At 36.9% G+C, this 18,814-nt stretch overlaps 1 protein-coding gene across 1 annotated transcript in view; it reads left to right on the forward strand.

Moving 5' to 3' along the window:
• Window positions 1–18,814, forward strand: part of LOC107673053 (low-density lipoprotein receptor-related protein 1-like) — a 154,256-nt gene that overhangs the window by 29,765 nt on the left and 105,677 nt on the right. The gene's annotated exons all lie outside the window — the stretch shown is intronic.

The following is an 18,814-nucleotide window of genomic DNA, read 5'->3' on the forward strand; positions in this document are numbered from 1 at the left end:
CTCTCTCTCTCTCTCTCTCTCTCTCTCTCTCTCTCTCTCTCATAAATGAACACGTGATGAATTACACTTTTCTGAGAATAGAATATTAAAGTGGAGATCGCTAAACTGCAAGCTAACCGGTAAAGAGAGACTGCGCGTGCACACGGTTGCCAGGTTCACAAAGAGAAGTAGCACATTTAGCAGATATTTCCATATTGCACAAGTGGGAAGCTCTGTTTCGGGGATTACGTCTCTTTATATCAGGCAACCCAGTTGTGTTCGTGTGTATTCCAGCCTTAAGAGACTACAGATAAGTTGACATCCAGTTAATAAGAGGCTTCATAATGAGGCTAGTTTCTGTGTTCATCCCCATGAATGAAATGTTTTATTGGTTTGTTTTATATGATTTTTGAATATGTGTTACTAGCTGAACGTGGACTAGTCTAGATGTTGCAATGTGCTTAAATGACACTTAATTATGAATAACTGATCAAATTGAATGCCTTGTTGCTTGATTTTAGTGTTCTGTTTCTTTTTGTGATTGACTTTGTACCTTCAAAAAATATTTTTCAGTTATTCTTTAAAAAGGTTGTTTAAAATAAACAAGAATTTTAATAAAGCATGATGTGAGCTTAATGGGAACAGGGGTGTGCTTAAAGGGTACAAAAATGCATGTAAATGATGTATATCTTAATTGAAATGCTTTTATCATTTAAAATAAAATTAAATATTTTTGTGTGAGAGATTAATATTTTATTTTAACAACTTTTTGTACTGAAACCAATATCTTGTGATATAGAGAAAATATAATTAAATAAAATTAACTTGACCTTCAAGAGGGTGGTGCCGTTAGGGGGGCGGCACTAATATAATGGCAGGGGAAACACTGAACTATCCGACGTTTACGTGATGGAGCAAAACTCCACCTAGAATAATCCTACTTCTTTTCAAACCATTTTACAGCTCAGATAACACCATTTTGGAATGAATAAGTTAATGAGTGCTTATAACAAAAATAAGCTTCATATTTCTGCTTTCAGACCTTTAAAAGCATAGTAACAGCCAACATGTGCCTTAAACGTGATTTTTGTTTGCTTCTGGTGTTGTCCGTTAAGTTAGCTTGGCTTGTAATGAACCCGGAACATTCCTTTTTAAAATTATTCACGGTTTTGACAGAATATCAGTTTATTTTTGTCACCGTACAAGAATTGTCTCTTGAAATAAGAAAAGCACAGTGTAATAGCATTAGATTTCTCAGCTGGAGTCTTACAACCCAGGGCCTGAGGAGGCTCTAATATCCCTCTTTTAACCTCCCCTCTCCCTGGGAAACACGGTAGACTCCTCTGCGACTGAGGGCTAAACCCAGATTTGCATAACCGACTAAATATGGCATGGTTCCTCCTTGTGTGAGAGGTTGGGAGGATATTGTTGATGGTAGTGAGTTGAGTGTGCTGTAATTGTTGTTTTTGGTTTGCGACATGAGTATTTACCCTACTTAACTGCTACTCCCAGGAGGACATGGCTTCATGTAGCAAAAACAGGGAAAGATGGGGGCTGTTGATGGGCCAGTGACAGGGAACATAAGCGAGTTATCAAGTGCTTCTGTCAACTACTAGGTCATGACTATCGCAGACATGCGTGTAATGCTTGGCCGTTCCGAGTCTGAAGATTTGATGTTTTGAAGGTTTTAATGGATTGCCTTCTTCCTTCCTCACGTGAGGCGCAACACATGGCTGCTCAAATGTTGAGGACAGTTGTCATGTTTTCTCAACATCCCACACTCATGTGCTAGAACTCTTTCATATATTTCTCTCTTTTACTTTTTTGTTTCTCTCACTCTGTTTTCAATTATATGTACTAGAGCCCGACCGATATGGGCTTTTTGGCACGATACGATATTAGGGAGTAAAAAAAGGCCGATATCGATATATTGGCCGATATTCTTTGTGTATATTATAGTACAGTACCAGTCAAAAGTTTGGATAAAGCATGATGTGAGCTTAATGGGAACAGGGGTGTGCTTAAAGGGTACAAAAATGCATGTAAATGATGTATATCTTAATTGAAATGCTTTTATCATTTAAAATAAAATTAAATATTTTTGTGTGAGAGATTAATATTTTATTTTAACAACTTTTTGTACTGAAACCAATATCTTTTGCACTAAACATGTCTTAACAGGTGAGCTTAATAGGTACGTTTACCCTACTGTACTACTGTATTCTGTATACTAATTTTTAAAGTTTTTTGATTTCTTTTTTTTTTTTTAGCTTGTCTCTTCAGTTTATTTTTTTGTTAGTGTTCACAATTTAAATGGTTTATTATAGGTTTTAGTTTTTTTCAATTGTATTTTTATTAAGTTTGAATAATGTTTTTAGGAAGTGATAATTAAATACTGTTATATTATTCACTAATATTTTAATTGGACTGTTATTTTCAGATTTCATTTCGTTTTAGTTTAGGTTTAGTAAGTTTTAATTAGTAAGTAGTTATAAGCGTTTTTTTTTTTATTTTTATTATTATTATTTTTTTATATTTAGCTTATAATTAAATATTTCCAAACTTATTTTACGTTTGATTTAATTTCAGCTTTATTTTCATTAAATAATTATTTTTCATAGTTTTTTTAGTTAACAATAACAACACTGATTTTAGGGCTGCCAAAGTTAATGTGCAAAGTTAAATTTGTGTAATTTAAAAACTTTTTCAGCAAAGTCTAGTGTTATTGGTATATAGTGGTATTTTTGTGTTTAATAAAGACTAGGCTATACAAACACAAAGTATTTCTCGTTCTTTATTTGTTAGTTTTGGAGTCATTAAATGTATGTTAATGTAGTTTCAGTTTTAATTTTTTAGTTTTCTCTAACAATATTAACGCTGATAATAACCAACCAGTCTTTTCGCTCTTTGTTGATCAGTGCTTCATCTTATGTACACATCTGTCTTTGTGGCTCAGATACTCCGGAGGTTTCTACAATCCTCTTATAGTCTGAAATAAGTCCATGAATCCTCCTACATTCATACATTAATACATCTATTCATACATTCAGTGTTCATTCAACCATTAGTTTTTCCCACACCATCTCTGCCCCATCTGAATAGAGCTACATTATAAACCTCTTGGTAACATTCTCATTCAGGCTGGGATTTCTGCAATGGCAAAGTCTGTTACGTAACCTTTATTTGATGTAAACCACTGCACAGCAGAAATTCAAATGTGGCCGCTTACTCAGTTAAAGGGTTCAGTGCATCTTTGACATACTGTCAGTGCTGTTTGAGGTGCTGATTGTGATGTCTCAGACTCAGAATGGTCAATACTTAGCTCAATGAATATGAATTGGGTTATGTACAAGTATTTAACATGATCTTGGAATGTTTCTATAAATAGTATATGTGGAGTATAGATACAGAGTTCAGGTTTGTGGTAGAGTTTTGCTCATTTTGGTGGGGGGGGGGGGGGGGGGGGGGGTTTTTTTCAGTGCTTCTCAAAGTCCGGACACGTCTCCATTTCGTATTTCAAGAACACTAATTATTTCCTACTTTGATAAGCGCATGGTAAACTTGTAAATCATATGTTTAGTTTTTTAAGGTCTTTTTGGAGATGGTCTGAAATGAAAGCGAAGGCGAGATATTGAAACTTTTCCTTCATGACATTTGTTGTCATGACATCCAGTGAGCGTATGACGTTTGACATAATCGGGCGCTTTGATGTCATTTTCATTTTGTCTTTCCTAGCGTTTTGTATTTGATTACAGCCGTTGCCGGGGAAACCGCTATATCTCCGCTCCAACAGCGTCTCCTGCTGGCAGAGAATAAATTTGCATTTGCAAGTCTCTGTCAGCAAATATAAACAAAAAGCATGCTTCAGAACTGTTTTGAGAAGGTGCTTTGAGCCATGTATTATTACTATGAATTAGGCTACTACTACTACTAATACTATCGCCATCTTGGGCCCTGCAATAATCATTTACTCAATACTACTACTACTACTACTATTCCCATCTTGTGCCCTGCTATAATCATTTACTCAAACTCGCTTTTAGTTTAGTTTAACCCTTCAGCTCGAGGAGCCTTCTCGAACGCCACCCTCCACGCGTCGGTAGCCCCCCGGGATCGCTTGATCGGTCGGCGCCGGACCGGGAATTTAACCACCCGTAACTCCCAAACCCTGGGGTCTCATTCGAAAGCGGGCCTCTAGACGTACACTCGATTCACATTCGAGAGGGTTCCCCCGAAGGGATCCCCCGAATTTGGTGCGGATTCGCCACGCTGTTACGGAGATATGGCCATTCAAAGTTTCAGTGGTTTTCCATAGACTTCAGCTTTAAAGCGTTTCATCCAGGTCGCCAGTAGCAAACAATGGAGTGCGCTCTGCTGGACTAACTAAGTAATTACACCATTTTGAGCATTTTATCTGCGTTATATGTTCTGTAAAAAAAAATTTCATATCGGCGGCATATTCGCTGATACCGATATATATCGGCGACAGCTAATATCGGCCGGTAATATCGGCAAAACGATATATCGGTCGGGCTCTAATATGTACTAATGTTACTCTGTTACTAAAGTTTGAGATCATTAAGATTTTTTTTTTATTTTCAAAGAAGTCTCTTATTATTTTAAAATGTAATTTATTCCTCTGATGGCAAAGCTGAATTTTCAGCATCACCTTTAGAAATCTTTCTGATATACTGATTTGGTTTCCAAGAAACATTTTCATTATTATTATCAATGTTAAAAACAGTTGTGCTGCTTAATATTTTTATGGAAACCATGATAAAAAATTTTTTCTCAGGATTCTTTGATGAAGAGAAAGTTCAAAATACCAGTATATTAGTGCTGTCAAACGATTATTTGCGATTAATCGCGTCCAAAATAAAAGTGTTTGTTTACATAATATATGTGTGTGTATTGTGTATATTTATTATGTATATTTAAATACACACACTGATGGTATATATTTTGAAAATATTTATGTATTTACATGTATACATTTATATTCATATAATTTAGATTATATATAAATATATTTAATATATAAACATAACATATTTTTCTTTAATATATATATGAATGTGTGTATTTATAACAAATATACACAATACACACTCATATTACGTAAACAAAAACGTTTATTTTGGATGCGTTTAATCGTGATTACTTTTGATAATTTGAATACATCCTTGTTTCTTTGGGGGGAAAACATGCCCCAAACTTTTAAACAGTAGTGTAGTTTTACTTGCAATACCTAGTGTACTGTCAGTAAATAGAGCTGTTTTGTTGCAGTGTAAAAGAGATAGTTGACCCAAAAAATGAAATTTCTCATCATTTTCTCACCCTAAAGACTTGGCAATTTTTTCCCTCCATGAAACACCAAATGGGTTATTGTGCAGAATGTTTGGCTGCACTTTTCTGCACAGTGAAAAGTGAACAGGGGCTAGTTCCAAAATGTCATAAATCACAATAAACCATTAAAAGTAACACATATGACATATATGTGCTATATATTCCAAGACCTTTTTTTTGGGTTGTTTTTGGAGCTCATCGGCTCCTTTCCCCATTCACTTTCACTGAATGGACAAAGAGCAGCCAAGGCATCCCACAAAATAAACATAACATATTTTTCTTTAATATATATATGAATGTGTGTATTTATAACAAATATACACAATACACACTCATATTACGTAAACAAAAACGTTTATTTTGGATGCGTTTAATCGTGATTACTTTTGATAATTTGAATACATCCTTGTTTCTTTGGGGGGAAAACATGCCCCAAACTTTTAAACAGTAGTGTAGTTTTACTTGCAATACCTAGTGTACTGTCAGTAAATAGAGCTGTTTTGTTGCAGTGTAAAAGAGATAGTTGACCCAAAAAATGAAATTTCTCATCATTTTCTCACCCTAAAGACTTGGCAATTTTTTCCCTCCATGAAACACCAAATGGGTTATTGTGCAGAATGTTTGGCTGCACTTTTCTGCACAGTGAAAAGTGAACAGGGGCTAGTTCCAAAATGTCATAAATCACAATAAACCATTAAAAGTAACACATATGACATATATGTGCTATATATTCCAAGACCTTTTTTTTGGGTTGTTTTTGGAGCTCATCGGCTCCTTTCCCCATTCACTTTCACTGAATGGACAAAGAGCAGCCAAGGCATCCCACAAAATCACGCACACACAGAAAAAACTCTCTGTGTTCAGCTGATAAAATAAAATCATATGGATTTGTGAAGGTATTGGGGTTTAGTAAATAATAATAATGACAGAAGAACTTTCATTTTTGTGTGACCTGTTTCTTTAAGTATCTATTCTCCATCTGTTGTTCTGTTATGTTCCAGATGACCTCAGTCCATTGAAGCTTTTGTATTGTGTTTTAACACTCTTCACCGTCTCTCACATCTGGCCGTCAGAGAACTGCTCATGTGTGAAAGCAATTCAGATCCAAATCATCTTTTGTGCTGTGACTAAAGACAGCCAGATCTGTTAATAAAAAAAAATAAAAAAAAAAATAAAATACTCAGCCTTAAAGTTACAGGTACAACAGCAGTTTACTAGAAATGTACATTTGACGGTCATGAAAATGACTTGTCATTAATCAAGGCTGACTTGTAATCAGTCATCATGTTGTTTATATAAAATGACCGGTATTAGGAAAGAAACAGGTGTTGTGTGGACATCATACCCACCCTTTAATAGTTTCATGGGTAGTTTACACCTGGGAACATGTCTAGACAGCTCCTGCAATCTTGGTGAATCCTGTCCGTTGCTCTTTGTGTCACATATGACATGTTGTATATTAAGTCTAGAAATTCTTTGATAGCTTAGTAAATGCAATGGGCATAAACTGGGCATAAAAGTCTAACTGAAAGGAAGGCTAAGCAAATAATAGCTACATGTTATGTTAAAAGAGAATCAGTTGATCAATACACAATGAGGAGCAGGGTGAGACCTTTCATGAAAAGGTTATTTGTTAGTGCAGAGGAGGAAGCTGCAATGAAGCAGTTTTGTTTTTTATTGCATTTTTTTTCTAAAGGTAAAAAAAATTGCAGTAAAATAGGTGTAAATAAAAAGTGTGTGAGTGTGACGTGACATGTGGCCAAGTATGGTTACCCATACTAGGAATTAGTGCTCTGCATTTAACCCATCCTAAGTGCGCGCACACAGCAGTGAACACACACACACACCGTGAACACACACCCGGAGCAGTGGGCAGCCATTTATGCTGCGGCGCCCGGGGAGCAGTTGGGGGTTCGGTGCCTTGCTCAAGGGCACCTCAGTCGTGGTATTGAAGGTGGGAGAGAGCGCTGTACATTCACTCCCCCCCCGACAATTCCTGCCGGACCTGAGACTCAAACTCACAACCTTTGGGTTACGAGTCCGACACTCTAACCATTAGGCCACGACTTCCCTTCAATGTAATAATGACAATGTAATGATGAATGTTACAAATTATAGGTTACAAAAATACTTTTTACATTTCAACCTACTGGTGAAACCCAGTTAAATAGGACTAAAGTAAAAAAATAATAATAATGATGAATGTTACAATTATGAGTGGGCACACTTTAATGTATAAAACAGTCTTCTATCAATTACACACACTTTTACACTTAATTTACTGTCCTATTCTTTACTTGTTATATTTCTTTCCTACATATTGTAGCCAGTGTTGTTTTTAACTTTAACTTTTAACTATTAACAATAATTAAAATAAAACACTGAAATAAAACTGAAGTAAAATATGAATATTGGATGAAAAGCTTACTGAAATAAAATAAGTTGAAGTGAAATAAAAACAAAGCTAAACAGAAAAAATAATTAAAATTACTAAATTAAATTAAAATCGAAAGAAAATATAAAAAAAACAGCTGTGGATCATTCAGGTAACAACACAGTTTTAAGAATCAAGTGTATGTAAACTTTTGAACAGGGTCATTTTTATAAATTCTATTATTTTCTCTTGTGGACTATATGTAAACATCTTTTATGTGAATCTTTTATCTTATTCATGTCAGTACTAAATAAACAATAGCATGCATTTTGCATGATCCCTCTTATTTTGGTAAAATAATTAACATTTAGCAGATTCTGCAAGGTGTATGTAAACTTTTGACTTCAACTGTATGTTTGTCTGGTCTAGACCTCTTATTCAACCTGGTAACTGGAAGCCATCTTTAAGCTTTTGGTATGTTCTCAAGCCATATAAAGAACTGGCTATTCAGGCCTTTTATTTCCTCATTGGAGAATATAACTTGTTGGGATTGGATACACAGCCTAGCACAATTACCTAGGTAATTGAAGGTTTGGCCAGGAATATATGTCCTTTTTAAGAGACAGGACTGGAATTCAAGTGTAGCAAATTCTAGATTACTTTTGCAAACATGGGTACAAAATTTGCTTTGTGTTTTTGTTCAAATTAAGGAGTTATAAATAGGAATCCAGTTTTTTGCATGGTATCATCATAAAACATACATAAGCCAAATAGTTTATTCACCTTTAGTTTATTGGCTTTATCTCTCCCAAAGTTGCTTTTTAACACTGTTGTTTTAGTATGCTTCAAAATGTTTATAAAAAGCAGGCAGAATATGAGCAGAAATGTGTTCTCGTGAACATCTGGTCACTAAACAGTCAGAATGACTGTTCAGAGGGTCTGGTCACATTATGTGTGAGCAGCAGGCCAGTACACGGTGCCCTGGTACTCATAGGATGCTCCTATTGGACCGTATTGTCCTGTCGTTTGTGTGTATGTGCACGCTTCAGTGTGTAAGTACACTCAATGTGTTTTCAAAGGCACTTTTCTAAGTTTCAAATGAGGTGGACCCTCGACCTGCTCAGTGTGATGTTCCTCAGATGGGTCACTGGACTGTATTGATACTGGGTTTCAGCACAGAAATGGAGCTCTGTGAGAAGAGAATGTAGCTTAATTGGTCTTCACTTTACCCTCATGTATACCCCATATCATGTACCCCATATCCCTTCCTAGGGGTACCGCACTGTTGTGCTGAATAGGCAGCAAAATGCAGCGATAAGAACTGCTTTGTTGCAGAAGTTTCGCCAACTTTCTTTGTTGTCTACTGTAGTAAAAATACAGTAAAAACAACAATATTGTGAAATATTGTTACAATCTAAAATCACTGTTTTATATTTTAATTAATTTTGAAATGTAGTTTATTCATGTGATGGCAAAGCTGAATTTTCAGAAGTCGTTCCCTAGTCTTCTGTGTCACATGATCTTTCAGAAATCAATATTATTCTTATTATTAGAAATGTTAAAAAGAGTTGTTAATGTTTACGTATTACTGTAAGTTATTCATATTTTTGTGGAAACTGAGATACATTTTTTCTGTATTCTTTGATGAATAGAAAGTAAAAAAAAGAAACAGAATATTTTGTAACACCACAAATGTCTTCACTCCCACCACTTTTGAACAATTTAATGTGCCATTGCTAAAAAACGTATTACTTTTCTAAAACAATCTAACTGACTTTAAACTTTTGAAAGGTAGTCTAAATGATTATGCAAATTTGATTTAATACATATTTTTCTTTGTGCAGAGACAGATGTACACTACATTGTCATTTGCGTCATTAGACATACTAACATCAAATCACCAACAGTCACTCATGTTGCCTCAAATCGTCTGTTCTTCTGAAAATATGAATGACTTTAACTTGCTTTATGCTACAGTTCATTGTCAGTGTGAATGGCCCTTGATGGGTTGCTTTAATTGTTACTTTCAGTTGACTATTTACTCCTTCGAAGAGTTGCTGAGCCTTTTATTTTATTTAGAAATTGGACTTCGATGGTGTAATTTACACACTGTGTTTAGCTTTCACTGTCACCTGCAGGTCTGTGTGGCAGACGGACATTCCTAAAGGAAGGAGAGCAGTGCAAGTTGATGAGAACCAGCCTTGAGCGTTGCCTCTGATCTCTCGTTTTCTTTCTCTTTGTCATTTTTTTCTCTCTCATTTTGCTTATTTTCTCTGTATTTTAGCCTACAACTTGTAATTACAAACAGGACCTTCAAGAATTTCCATGAGAATGCATAACAGAGAGTTATGTAGCCGCGTTTGGTGAAACTTCCAGAAATTTTCTGCACTGTAATAAGAACCACCCTGATATACTTGTCATTTGAGCAAAAATCTCAACTCTCTGTTCCAAAATTCCATTGTGGGCTCCAAAGACCCGAGTTAAACCTGAGAACTCAAGTCTTTTACGAGCCCATATCCTCTCAGAGGACGAGTCTGCAGATGAAATCAATTAAAAGGTGATGGAATGTGTGGCCGAGGCCTGGAGCTGATTTGGAGGGGCGGTGCGCTGTGAGGGGGATGTTGAGACTTCTCACAGCTGGCCTCACTGCCGCCATATAGAGGACATAGAAAGGTAACAGCAGCTGGCTCGGATAGGGAACCCCAGATGAGACGAGCCCAGGAGGTCTTTCTCCCTTTTCCTGTCTGCGACCTCTGTGGTTTCCCATTTTTTTTTTATCACTCGCCACCCACAACTTAAAATTGTCACAACTAGTCAGTGGGTTTGACTAATTTGACTAATTGTCTTAAAGGGATAGTTTACCCAAAAATTATCATAATTTGCTCACTTTCATTTCTTTTGTTTGTTCTTTAAAAATATTTTCTGTTGTTCCACAGAAGAACGTAAGTGAGAATTGTCATGTTTGGGTGAATTATCCCTTTAAGGAAAGTCTGAATATTTCAGCTGATTGTGGGTTTGTGTGACCAAAATGGATGCATTTCTTTGTGGTGTTTAAATAAGACGCATTCATTCTTTGAAAAATAGGTGGACAAAGAACTATTTAATTTTATTTATTTATTATTTATTTATTTATTTTTTGGGTGTTTTTAACTTAACACAGCATCTTACACTCATGATGGGCCGGTGGGGTTTGAAAAGATAAATAAAATCAAAAATGTTATTTATAAAATAAAATATTACATAATTTAAGAAAAAGAGTATGTTTAAGAAAAAAATCCTGAAGAAAAAAAATCTAGATAAATTAGTCAACTAGTTTGTTGTTGGCCCATTTTTACTCATACTTTTCAATATCTCAGTTTTTTTTACAGAAAATATATTGTACTTTTGTAATCTCCAGATGATCTGCTTGTGATAATTACTAAACGTTGAGACTAATTTAGGCTATTAACATATTATGTTTTAATTAAACCGCAATTGTGGATGATTATACTTTTAGACTTCGCTTCTGGTGCCCACTGTCTTGGATTTTGTCCAATGGCACAAAAAAAAAAAAAAAAAATCAAAGTCAGCTTTGAGGTTTACAGACAAACCACAATAAGCAAATAAAGTTGAAGGGTTAGTCATTCTGTCTATTTTTTTTTCGTTCCCTGAGTGCAGGCCCTGATGTTCCTGAGGTTGTAGGCCACAAATATTTTCCAATCTGATAATGCTTTCCAAAAGACATGTGTAGGTAGTCTCACATTCCAGGTATTCAGTGGTCAAATATTAAATGTTACTAATTTACTTTGGTGTAAATACCCCAATATGACCTTTTACCAAAATTTCCAAAGGCAACAAAAGTCCAAGCGAAGACAACAGAGATAAACAATGAGATGAATCTGTGCTTAAAGTCTTTGAAGTGGGGTGTGCTGAAGTTTATTGTGAGTAATGTTATGGGATGAACCAGGAGCATGTTCACAATCGTAAGTTTGATATTATGATTACAGCCTCTAAGCAGCAATACATTGTGCACATGGATACATGTTGCTATTTGATAAAGCATGGCGGTTCCTTTTCCACTTCCATTCAGTGTTTTTCCCCACTATACTGTCTGTAAAGCAGATCCGTTCTTAGTTGTTGTGGAAAATTACGGTGTACATTCCACCCCACTGTCAGCCTGGAGGGTACGGGAAACTTTGAACGACGGTGATGTATGAATGATTGGTTTTTAGCCTCATTTCTTTGGAATTTCACCTCATTAGAAACTGGCCCCATTCTGCAGCGCCAAGCTCAACTCCGATTTGTCCTAGAAAAGTAACATCAGAGGACAAACTTGTAAATTGGTTAAACTGCCTCAGCCAGAATTCAGAGAAAAGATCAATGTTTTTAACCTGTGAAGGTGCCTGGATGTAAAACACTCCTGTCGTTTTTTTGTTCCCCAAGACAAAGTGCAAATGAATGAAACTGAAGTCATTGGCCGGCCTTCTGGACGTCTCCCAGCCCTGTTTAGAAACAGCATTTGTTATAGCGGGATTGTGATATTTCGAATGACTGCAGCGTGATGTTGGTTTGCTTAGCGTGAGGAGTCCTGGCTGGTGCACCTTTTTGGGATGCTCCTGATGTTTGCAGTTGGGTGCAGGCCCAGAGGAACAAATAAAGGCCTTCTTGATTCCCCACCATGGACTCAGATGCTCTGAAATGATTAACAGTCCCCCTTGATTTGCACCTTCAAAACTTTTCAGTAGTTTGGCTGTGCGTTTGGAAAAAAACGGCTCTGAATTAACAATCCACATCTCTGTCTGAAATATTTGTGTGCTTTGAATGAAGGCAAGCTCTGTGGGAAAAGTTGCCTGTGTACTCTGTTCCCCCCAACGACCCCAAAACCTCCAATTAGAGTCACAGTCTCTCCTCCTCGTGGTCGCTCGCCGCCGCTGTGTGATCGTGTGTTAAATTTAGATGCTGAATGTTTTTTTGTCGCTTTTTTATGTACAGTCGGTGGCCTGAGTGCTGAGAATGCCATTGTCTGGTTGAAAGATTTAGGAACGCAGAGTCAATAACAGTGTTCAACATGTTGTCCTCTAACACTTTTCACTTAATGCTGTTGATGGTTATCAACCATCAACTACAGTGATTGGACACTTCAGGGATCCAGACTGCGACCAAATATTCACATTTTGTGACCATTTTTTCTGCCTGTGTGACTAGATTTTGTGTGCGGTCGCACTGGAGCAACCACCGTGTTGTTCAAATCATAAGCGCTGCCATTTCTGTTGCATATGAGAAACATCAAACGGCAAACGAAACTGAAAGCATAACCAAACCGCGCTACTCGTTTGAACTGCGCAGCACTTCGAGTGTAGAGCCTGGTTTATACTCGCCGCGTCAGCAGGAGCGTGAAGGTGCGCGCAGCAAAAATTATGCGAATACTGAGAAAACGATGGATTGTTTTCAAGCTAAAGTAAAAGACCGCTTCTTAAACCAGAGAAAGTGAACATGTTGGTATTCTTGTGGGAAAAAAAAAACATGCAAGCACTGTCACCGACAGAAAGTTTAGTTTTACTTTTCTTTTTGTTTTTATTTAAGCTTGTTATCTTTGCTGTTTACCTCACGTTACGCTATGGAGGCTCTCTTTTATTTAATTTTTTTATTTGATTCCTCAGTGTTTGCTAAACGTTCTGTAATTTATTAGTCTGCATATAATATGTGGTGTATGCCATTTTATTCGTTTTTGTTAAACGTTTTGTAAGCAAGTTTGTCATTGTATCTTACTGTTTTATTGTTGTTGTGCTTTTTAATTAAGAATAACAATGAATCCATCTTTTGTTTTAGTCTTAAAAAGTGAAAGGTGTGTGGATGTATGTAAGCAAAACAGACAATTATCTTTTCTTGTAAAACTTGACAACAAGATCGCAAATTCGAAAGTGAAAGCACCCGAAGCCCGGCTTATAACTTGGCGAAAGAGGAACTCCCGTTCACAAAATTCAAATCACAAATAATACTACTGCTGAAAAAGAAAGGGTTGAATGTTAACCACTTTCGTTTCCATATAACTATAAACTATGATAAAAGTTCATCAGTATGCATTGATTAATCCCATGTTGTAGCGCAAAAAATTTTTATTGTGACCAAATCATGTGCTCGTGCGACCAACTGAGAAAGTTAGTCACAAAAGAGTGACCAGTGGGAAGCATGAGTCTGGAGCCCTGCACTTTAATGGTAGGATCTTGGTGTCATGAGCAAAAGTACTGATAGATGAATATATCTCCCAATATTTTTTACTTTTGAATAGATTTAGTATGGCCTGCCAAAGTTAAAGCTGGTATCATTTAAATATGTTCAATGCTGGTAAATTTCTCAGCACAGTCTAGTATTATTGTTATCTATTTGCGTTTCTGTGTTTAATGCTGATGAGTTGCAAAGGTTTAAAAAAAAACCCACAAATTAATTTAGGTGGTATTATAAGTTAGTTTTAAAAATTTATTTTTTTTAGTTTAATTTTCCCCCCTTTTTTTATTTAGTTTCATTAAAGGGTTAGTTCGCCCAAAAATGAAAACTCTCTCATTAATTACTCACCCTCATGTCATTTCAAACCCGTAAGACATTAGTTCATCTTCGGAACACAAATTAAGATATTTTTGATGAAATCCGAGAGCTTTCTGACATTCTGACATAGAACCCAGATGTGCCGTGTCTTGTTTGCAAGCAGAGGAATGCAACGCATATGTTGTGGTACTGCCGTGAACGCACATCGAAAACGAACACGGAAGAGAAGAATTTGTTGAATAAAGTCGTTATTTTTGTTTTCTTTGCGCACAAAAAGTATTCTCGTAGCTTTGTAAAATTACAGCTGAACCACTGATGTCACATCGACTATTTAAAAAATTATTTTTTTGGTGTTTTTGCCTTTTATTTAATAGGACAGTAGTTAGACAGGAAGCAGAGTTGGAGAGATGGGGGGGATGGGATCGGGAAAGGTCCACGAGTCGGGACTCAAACATGGGACACCCGAAGCGCAATTGTGCTACATGTCAACATTGCTGCCCACCAGGCTATTGGCGCCGACCACATCGATTATTTTAACGATGTCCTTACTATGTTTCTGGGTCTTGAATGTGTCAGTTGCATTGCTTTCTATGCAGGTTAGAAAGCTCTCAGGTTTCATCAAAAATATCTTAATGTATTCCGAAGATGAACGAATGTCTTACAGGTTTGGAACAACATGATGGTGAGTAAATAAGGACAGAATTTTCATTTTTGAGTGAGCTATCCCTTTAACAATATTGAACTGTTTGGAGATAATTGTCACTGATGGGTGAATTTACGTTTAACCTACTGGATCTACATGTCTCCATTGCCAACTGTTTTCCATATTTTAGAAGCGCTCTCTTGTGTAGTCCTCCTCTCCTGAGCGTCTGTTTGGGGCTTGTAAAGTTTTATTTGCACTTTCCACTTTGTATCTATCATCCTCCTAATACTGCTGACCGGATCTCTGAGAGCTTAACTGGTGCACTGGAACAAATCCTAGTTCTGCGAGCTTGTTTGAGAAGACAGATAAAAAGTCTTGATTGTTGACATGCTTTGTGTTTATTGGATCTTGGGAGCGGTCCTGAAGGAGAACTCAAAGCAAGGTTTTAAGTACTTGTTTTGTGTGTGGTATAGCTAGTTTCATTGAAGATCTTTTTGGCCAGATTATAAGCAAATGTTCACAAAACTCGTGTCCATTTGTGCTGTTTTTCTAGTTATATGTGTCTAGACAGGCACAATTTTTATTATTTTAGCTGTTGACCAAAACATATTTAAGTTACAGTTATAGAACTACAGTGCACACTTTACTAAACTGAGCTTTAATTTGAGGGTATTCTCATCACAATTGGAGGAAAGATTACGGAAATACAGCTCTTTAAAATGTACCTCCCCCCTTTTTCAAGGGACCATAAGAAATTGGACAGTTGACTCAAAAGCCATTTCATGGACAGATGTTGGCTATTCCTATGTTATTTCTACATCAGTTAAGCAGGTAAAAGATCTGGAGTTGATTCTAAGTGTACCATTTGCATTTGGAAGCTGTTGCTGTGAACCCACATCATGCAGTCAAAGGATCTATCCATACAAGTGAAACAGACAATTGTTAGGTTTAAAAAACAAAACAAATCCATCAGAGAGATGGCAGGAACATCAGGAGTGGCCAAATCAACTGTTTGGTACATTCGGAGAAAAAAGAACGCATTGGTGAGCTCAGCAACATAAAAGGCCTGGATGTTCGTGGAGGACAACAGTGGGGGATGATCGGAGGATCCTGTGAATAATGATATTACGCAGCACCTGAAAATAGGCTAACTTCCATCAGCATAACCAACGTGACCACCTGCTTGCACAGGGAGCGTGCTGGGGACTATTTTCAGGCGCTGCGTAATATCATTGCGCCTGCTGCACCCATGGTATGGCAGCAAAGTTCCTTGATTATTACGCCGGAATGAGAGTATAGTTCCTAGCCATATCGGCCTAGAAAATCGCAACTCTTCATTTTCCGTCGGTCTTAGTACACGATGTAACTACAGAAGAGTCAAGTTTTAAATAGGAAAAATATAGAAACTCTTTGGTCATTTTTGAGCGAGATGCTAACGGTCTAATCAGATTCAATGATCTATGCTAAGCTACAGCTAAAAGTGCTACCGCCAGACCTGGAGATTGGCTGAATGGATTCGAAAACAGTAAAACTCAACTGTTTAACTCTAGGGGAGCTGGAAAATCAGCCTATTTTCAAAAATAGTGGAGTGTTCCTTTTTTTTGGGCGTTAAATAATGGCGCAAATACCAGTAATTTGACGAGCACAAATGATAGTAAATTGCATTGTGTGATTAATTTTAATACTCTTCTCCCAAAAATTCTGTGGGAAACTCCTACTGTAATTCCTAAGCATTTTGTTATATTTTTGTTCAATCCCTTGAATAAAGCTTAAAGTCTGCACTTCCATTTCATCTTGATTGTTTTTGGATTTTAATTCTATTCTGGTGGCATTCAGAGCCACAATTATGAAAATTGTGCCAGTATATACGGACCTAACTAGTTGTTTTATTCAGAACTGAAAAGTATTGGTAAAAATTATTCAGTCCAATTTATGTTAGGCCATTTTACCTAATATTTATGTTTTTGTGTGTATTAAAGTGTCACTGTTAGCTTAGCAACATGCTAACTTCAAACTCTACTCTCTGAAGTCAGAGAATAGAGTCTACAGTGTGTTTCACTTGTTGTGTGCAAAAATTGCTGCCTGTATAGAATGTTTCAAATTAGTTCCTATTAGTTCCGAATTAGGAAACTGCTTTAGCTCAGTATGTTTTGGAACAAAGCTAAAAATAAGAGTATTCTGATTTCCACATTTCACTGTATTCTTCATAATCTCTCCCACTTTGTCTCTATTATCCTCCATCATGTCCATGGGGATATCATCTTACATCAAACAACAATACTTAGAGACAGTTTGAGAAGTAGTGGTCTGAGAATGGAGGCAATAATCCAGCTTTCTCATCACTTTCAAAAAGTACAGAAACTAGAGCCCGACCGAGATGGGTTTTTTGGGGCCGATACCGATATAAGGGAGTAAAAAAAAGGCCGATACCGATATATCGGTCGATATTCTTTGTGTATATTATAGTACAGTACCAGTCAAAAGTTTGGACACTTTCCCATTCGTGTGTCCAAACATTTGACTGGTACTATATATAGAATACAGTATATACATACAATGATGAGTGCGATGCACAAAGTAACGGGGTGTTAGTTGAGTTTCAATGGTTTTCCATAGACTTAAGCTTTAAAGCGTTTCATCCGGGTCTGCAGTAGCAAACAATAGAGTGCGCTCTGCTGGACAAACTAAGTAATTACACCATTTCAAGCATTTTATCTGCATTATATGTTCTGTAAAAAAAATGTTCATATCGGCGGCATATTCGCCGATACCGATATATAATATCGGCAAAACGATATATCGGTCGGGCTCTAACAGAAACGTGACACATGCACATCCCTGTCTCTTGTGATTGCAGTCACATCCTCTCCCTCTTGCAGCTTTTCCCCTGGTTCCCTTTTCCCAAAACACCTCTCCTCCTGCCAAGTGTGCAGAGAGGTAAGTGTTAGAGAGGGAAAGTCCTGCAGAGAATCACAATCAGATAGTTACCGCTGTCCTCATCTGTACTTAACTACTGCTTGAGATAAAGTGTACAACCACTGTAGTCATTGTACTGTTTTGGCAAAAAAATGACTGATTAAAACCAAAAAGTATGCCCATAAGCCATGATATCCCTCTTCTTGGTCACGTTTTGCTGCAAGTGTGTTTGTGCCCTAGCCCTAGCTTAAAACACATGAAAGAAGGATGATTGTTTGAAAATCTTTCCAGTTAGCCGTTTTTGTCTGCGTATTGTATTTTGAAAAGGCCTGTGGTCAGTTGTATATGCTAGTGGGCCGCACCCACAGAAGGTATTGTAGTTGCAGTGACAGACTGAGAATGGTTTAATTACAGCAGCGGTTTTGCTGAGGATCTCTGACTTCTGGCTGAGTGGACCAGTGTCAGCAGTGGGGCAGGGCCAGATTACCCACAGCCCTGAGGCGGTTCTGCGGTTTACCTCAACAATCTCATCAGACTGACTGAGCAAAAATACTCCTCTGATTGCCGGGCTCTCCCCGGAGTTAGACTGAACTGACGCATACTTCGCCCTACCGCCGGTAATGAAAAGACCTCTGTCCACGCATTGAGAGAAAAAACATCTCTCAGGTTATAAAGGGAAAAAGAAAACCACTGTTTGTGGGCAGCACTTGGAAAATAAACAAACACAACAGCACCTATACTGAAATAAGTGGGTTAATAATGATATTACAGCAGAATGAGTTGTCTTGGAATATAAAGCACAGTTGTGAACTGGGCATGACCCAGAAGTGTTTCTGTGTTAAAACCAACTATCTTTGGCTTGAGGAATGGTAGTTTCAGCAAAGTCCGTGACCACATCCACAAAGTCTTTTTTCTAAACGTTTTGTCCTGTCAAAGTTGCCGGTCACTGAGGTATGCTGGATGATGACTGATTTTTGACAATTTTACTGTATATATATATATATATATATATATATATATATATATATATATAT

Source organism: Sinocyclocheilus anshuiensis, unplaced genomic scaffold, assembly GCF_001515605.1.
Source record: "Sinocyclocheilus anshuiensis isolate Anshui unplaced genomic scaffold, SAMN03320099.WGS_v1.1 scaffold364, whole genome shotgun sequence".
In the NCBI taxonomy this organism is placed as follows: domain Eukaryota; kingdom Metazoa; phylum Chordata; class Actinopteri; order Cypriniformes; family Cyprinidae; genus Sinocyclocheilus; species Sinocyclocheilus anshuiensis.